This window comes from Pipistrellus hanaki (assembly GCF_964339955.1).
Source record: "Pipistrellus hanaki genome assembly, chromosome: 3".
Classification (NCBI taxonomy): domain Eukaryota; kingdom Metazoa; phylum Chordata; class Mammalia; order Chiroptera; family Vespertilionidae; genus Pipistrellus; species Pipistrellus hanaki.
Genome location: NC_140505.1, coordinates 168405685 through 168412400, shown reverse-complemented (window position 1 = coordinate 168412400; position 6716 = coordinate 168405685).

Sequence of the window (6716 nt, the reverse complement as noted above, 5' to 3'; positions counted from 1 at the left end):
GAAATTCAGAATAATCATATCATTATTAAAGTCAGAGTACACTGAAACATTTTAATACAGTTAGAATAACTGTGAAAATTTAAATGCTGTATAGAAAAAAGTGATGCCTTAATTTTTATGACAATTTTTAATTCACTAATAAACATATTGAGTGTTTTAAAATTGAGGGAATACTAGTATTAGAATACTTTTCTGTAAGAAATTAATTTTATTTAGTAATTTATATTTATTTATTAAAAGGGCAAATTATATTTTAAAATATCAAGTGATGTTTTAAATAATTGTGGAGTTCTGAGAAATCATTATAATTTAAGAAAATATTTTAGATGCTGAAAATGCTACATGACAAACTAAAAGTGTCTAAAACTTACAAATAATGAAAGCAATAGAACATTAAAGGAATTTTAAAAATACTAACTATACACAAGTAACTTATAATTTATTTAACGGTTAAGATATGAAACCATAAAATGACTAAGAAATATCTATGTCATTTATGGAGGAACATTGTTGGTGCAAAATTCCAGAAAGATCCTATGGTTATCAAAGTCAGCGAAGGTGACTTTAGTGTGTAGGCAAATGTAATAAATCTGATAATTTATTCAATAATTCAGTCAATGGGCTCTGCAATCAGTGAGATCTAGAATAAATTCTGGCTTTGAAATTGATAGTGTATTACAGTGTTTCCCAAACTTCTCTCATGATGAGAATCACCTGGTGGAGTTGTTAAAACACAGATTCCTGAATCCCAACTAAGAAGTGCTAAACTACAATAGAATTTTTGGGAACATATAGGTAAAATTGCATACCTAACTTAGTGCTCTGTATAAAATCTGTATTAGAGCACTAATTAAGTATACAATTTTACCTATATGTTCCCAAAAATTCTAGTTTAGCACTTCTTAGTTGGGATTCAGGAATCTGTGTTTTAACAACTCCACCAGGTGATTCTCATCATGAGAGAAGTTTGGGAAACACTGGTGTATTACCTTTAAAAGTTTTTTAGTGTTTAACAACCTAGCTTACTAATCTAAGGTGGGAATAAAAATATGTTAAGATTCAATGCATGTGAAGATAACACTCAATCTGACATTTATTAACCCTCAATATGTCACTTGATTTAATTATTTTAACACAATTGTCTTGTTACAGTTTCTGATTCTTATTAGACAATGAAAACATAACTCATTAGACAGGACTCTCTTATCAGTCTGGCATATTTTTGCATGTGTTCTTCAATTTCTTAAAGTATTTTGATTATTTATGATTAAGTTAAAATATTCAACAACAAACATTTTTAAAAGTTTAAATAAGCATTTTACCAAGACTATTAAATCCTGAATTTTATTGCAAGTCCCACTGATTTTATTTAATCGAAGTGTATGTATAAGGAATTATGTTTTACCCTCACGGCTTGATGAATTCTTGTTAAGAATTTATTTTTAAAATCTGGGATAAATATGAAATAATATACATTTATAATTATATCTATTAATTACAAAATACAATGCAATTTTATTGAAGTTATACTGATTTTCAAGCCCAAATATACATGTATGTATGCTCTTTAGTAATTTTATACAGGCAAAATTTGAATATTTTAAGATATCTACCAACATATTTCATATTTTACCCCTTTTTCCCTAAATTGTTCAAATTCGGATAACAATGTTTTCTTTTATTTGGTTGTATGTGAATTGTACTTCAGTAGTACCACATCTAGCATTTGCAATTTCCTATCAAATGAACTGGACCAGTAGAGAGACAGGAGAGTAGACACACATACCTCTGGGAGCCAGAAAGTTATGAATCCTTAGTGAGAGGCCAGGTCATTCCTGCAAACAAACAATGTCTGTGATGTCCACAGACTGTCCTGTGAAGACTGGGAGGGAATCAAAAAAGAAAAAAAAAAAAGTAGATTTCTCATCTCTGTGTCACTTAGAGTTTGAACAGGAAATTCTTACACTTGGGCAAATCTGAAAGTGATTTATCTAATCACACATCTTCCTTATATAGGAGACTTTGAGCTTGCAATGCGTCACTTGGTTTGTCCATTGGGAAATGCCTCTGAGAAATTATTCTCATATTCTAAAAGATTTCTGGGACAAAAGACTTGACCCCTCACCATGTTAGCTTATTTCATCTTAACATCACGAAATCTTAGGCCTTGTGAATAGTATCTCAGATGTTTAAGTTCTACTCTTAGACAAGGTTGCTAAGTAATGGCCTTACCTCATTTTACTTATATACTCATTGTGTTATTTTAATTAGAATAAATCTAAAACCATAATTTAATTAACAATAGCTACTTAATGATGTTCGTCACTAATATTCTGAAGAATTACTACATTTTCAACATACAGTAACTTTTACAAATATTTATTTTCAAATATATCTCCTCACACTCTTGTTTTTAAAATTGCTATATTTAATTTTATTATTTATATATTAAAAATATAAAATTTCCTGATATTAATAAATATCTGTGAAGGATAAGGTAGTAAGCAACACTGAACTATACCATAGTGTATAAAATTGAAATATAAAATTAATACTCATATTGTTGATTAATTCATATTCAAATTATAATCAGTAATTTATATTTTAATAGAAGTATTTGTTTTAAATAACAAACACCCAAGTCTAACTATGTTGGAGGAAAACAAATGTAATTTTTAAAAATTTCACTTGATCATAACTGGGGAGGCAAAAATATTAGACTTTGAAAACACATGTTAATTGACACATGAACATTAGAAGAAATCAAACATTACATTTAAATTATCTAGTATGTATCAGAATTTTTTCATCTGTCTCATATTACATCATGAAAAGAGGAAATGTTTATCTTCATTAGTAAGTAAGTTAAGACTGGGAGTACCACATGATCCAGCATCTCATTTCTGAATGTGCATCCAAAGAAACAACACAATTATTTTAAAATTTTTAATTTATTGATTGATTTTCAAAATAGAGAAGGGGAAGAGGTTAGATAGATAGATAGATATAGATAGATAGATAATAGAAATAAATCAACTTGTTTGATTCCTTTTTAAGATTTTTAATTCATTTATTTATTTAACTTTTTTACAGTTTAAAATTTTTAATAAATTGACTGAATTGTGCATCTAAAAAAAAAAAACAAAAAAACACCAACATCTAAAAACCAGAAAAGCAGTTTTAGATTCTTTTTTTTTTATTATTAAGATATTACATATGTGTCCTTAATCCCCCATTATTCCCTACCCTCCACCCCCCCCTCATCATGCCTTCACCTCACTGGTGTCTATGTCCATTGGTTATGCTTATATGCATGCATACAAGTCCTTTGGTTGACCTCTCCTCCTTACCATCACCTCCCCTACCTTCCCTTTGAGGTTTGACAGTCTGATCGATACTTCTCTGTCTCTGGATCTGTTTTGTTCAGCAGTTTATGTTGTTCATTATATTCCACAAATGAGTGAGACCATATATGCACCCTGTCCAGGGATCAACCAGTGACCTTGGTGTACAGGAACCATGCTCTAAACCAGTGGTCGGCAAAGTCATTAGTCAACAGAGCCAAATATCAACAGTACAACGATTGAAAATCTTTCTGAGAGCCAAATTTTTTTAACTTAAACTTCCTCTAATGCCACTTCTTCAAAATAGACTCGCGCAGGCTGTGGTATTTTGTGGAAAAGCCACACTCAAGGGGCCCAAGAGCCACATGTGGCTCATGAGCCACAGTTTGCCAACCACAGCTCTAACCTATTGGGATATCCAGTCAGGGCAACACAATTATTGGCAGAGATATCTGCACTCCAATGTTCACTAAAGCACATTCACCATGGTTAATGTTTGAAAGCAACCTAGGTATCTTCAATGGATGAATGGATAAAGAAAATATTACACACACAGAGGGCTATTATTCACCCAGGAGAAAAAAAAAAATTTCTGCGATTTGTCATAGGTATGAACCTGAAGGCAGTTTGCTTAGTGAAACAAACTAAACAGAGAAAGAAAAATTCCGGATGGTATAATTTATATGTAGAATTTAAAAAATATATGAAATTCATTAAAAAGTGGTTGCCAGAAGTTGGGGGTGGAGAAAATTAGGTTCCTAAAAAGGTACAAACTTCCAGTTATAAGATGAATAAGGCCTAAGGAACAAAACTCTTACAGGTGGACTAAAGTCAATAGCATTGTATTTTAGAGTTGAAATTTACTAAGAGATAGAACTTAAGTATTCTCAACTAAAGGTAAAAAAGGTAACAAAATAAACCACAGATTATAAAAATTCCCATTGAGAGGCACCCTTGCTGAAAATTTGAAAAATTCTAAAAGAAAATTCTGTAAATTGATAGTTACAACATTGTCATGGGGATGTAAAGCCTCGGGAATATAGTCTATAATATTGAAGTCCTATATAATAAAAACCCAGCGAACATAAAGCATAACAACAAAAAAACAATGAGAGACAAGAACAACCCCCCCCCCCCTCCCCCGCCCCGCAGGGCTGGCCCCGCCCCCAGCAGGCACTTAGGGGTGATCATGTAGGCAGGCGAGCAGTTGGGGGAAATGAGGCAGGTAGGCAGAGCCCCAGGATCAATGCCTCAAAGAGGGAGTATAAGACTTTCTTTCATGGCCCGCATAGAAAGAGTTCCAATTCAGGGTTCAGGTTCTGGAGAAGGGCCGCACACAAATGAAGAGACTTGAGACTTGAAGAAATTCAACCTGGCGATATGGGGGGGCCAGCCGGTAGTCCAACTCTAGTGGGAGAACTACTCTTGCTCTGACCCTGCCATCACCTTTTATTGAGGCTTTGGGGAAAACATCTTAGGCAACATAAACAGAAATTTACATGTGGCCTTTAGGCAGTAAATAACAGAAACTTTCAAGGGTTAAACAAGGTGGAGGCTGCTTCAGCTAACAATGTCTCAACCAGAGGTCAGAGCAATTAAGGTTGTTGACCAGCCTTCCTGGCTTCCTGTTAAAATCTTTTTTTAGTGAAACTGATTTGTTTTCCAGCAAGGGAGACCCAGGCCACAGATCCTGGGAGGGATGCTGGGTGGCTGCAAGGGGAGGTGATGGCAGGGTGTGGTGCATTTCCAACCTGGTGAACCCTTCATAATACTCAGTTCTGTGTCACTCAGTAAACATTCCTCTTACTTAAAATAAAATGAAAAAGAAAGAGGGAGGCCCAGGCCACCGGCCGGTGACGCTGTGGCAGGTGTGCAGCTGGCCAGCGATCGCGCAGCAGAGGGAGGCCCAGGCCAATCAAACCACCAGTGTCAGGGGAGGGAGGGAGCAGGGCTGCACAGATGTCACGTAGTGGCAGCAGTGGGGGCAGGACCAGCTGCCTGCAGCGGAGGGTCATGAAAGCCCCAAGAGTCCCTGATCTCAGGCCAGGCCTAGGGACTCTATCTGAGAGTTCCTAGATTGTGAGAGGGTGCAGGCCTGGCTGAGGGACCTCTCCGAGTGTACGAATTTCCATGCACTGGGCCTCTAGTAATTATTATATATATGGTGCCAAGTGGGTAAGAGACTGATTTAGGGGTTACTTCATAAATTACATAAATGTCTAACCACTATCCTCAATGCTTTAAACCAGTGGTCTACAAACTCTTTAGTCAACAGAGAGGTTAGCTGCTGTTTACCAACCATTGTCTTAAACAGTGAACAACTAGAGTCCTAATGCACAAAATTCGTGCACGTGGGTGTGTGTCCCTCAGCCCAGCCTGACTCTCTCCAATCTGGGACCCCTCAAGGGATGTCCCCTTCAGGTCTGATAAATGGGCAGTCAGACATCCCTCTCCCAACCCAGCAGGTCGTCTGGAAGGTTGTCTGGCTATTTGGTCTAATTAGCTTATTACTCTTTTTATTATTATAAACTAGAGACCCAGTGCTAGAATTCCTGCACAAGTGGCATCCAGCAGGCCTGTCCTGATTGGAGCTGAACAGGTGGGGCCAGCTGAGGGGAGGGCTGCAGATGGTTAGCCAGCTGGCCCTGCCCCCATTGGGATGTGGGGGGCCAATCAGAGTTGGGGCCAGCCAGGGTGGGAGGGAACTGTGGGCAGTTGCCAGTTGCCCCCATCTCCCTCTCCCCCACCCTGGTTAAACTCCGGGTTGAACTCCCAATGAAGAGGACAATTTAAATATTAGCCTTTTATTATATAGGAATGATAAGAATCATATGAGATATTAGGTAGAACCATGTGAAATTACAACAATTTGGCTATTTTTGAGTTGAAAAACCCTAAATTTATGTGGTTTAACATAACCACGTGTTTAGCACAGGGGTTGGTGAAGAACAACTGCTCAGTACGTGGTAGCTTTGCTTCTTATTACCCAAACCAGTGACCGGGTGCACAAAATTTGTGCAAAGTGGAGGGGTTCCCTCAGCCCAGCCTGCCCCCTCTCACAGACTGGGAGCCCTCAGGGGGATGTCCATGGGGAGAGGGCCTCAGCCACAGTATGGGCTGATCAAGGGAAGGTGCCAGCCCCATGACTCTGCTGCTGCAGCCACTGCAGCCGCCAAGCTGTTTTCTTCAACACAAACACCAGTCCCTTCACCATGAAAAAATGACAACTTTCTTTAGGCACTTTCAAGATGTGTCTTTTATATGATATGACATTTCTTTCTTTCTTTTTTATCCTCACCTGAGCATATGTTTCCATTGATGTTTAGAGAGCTTGTAAGAGAGAAAGACAGAGAGAAATGTCAATGTGAGATC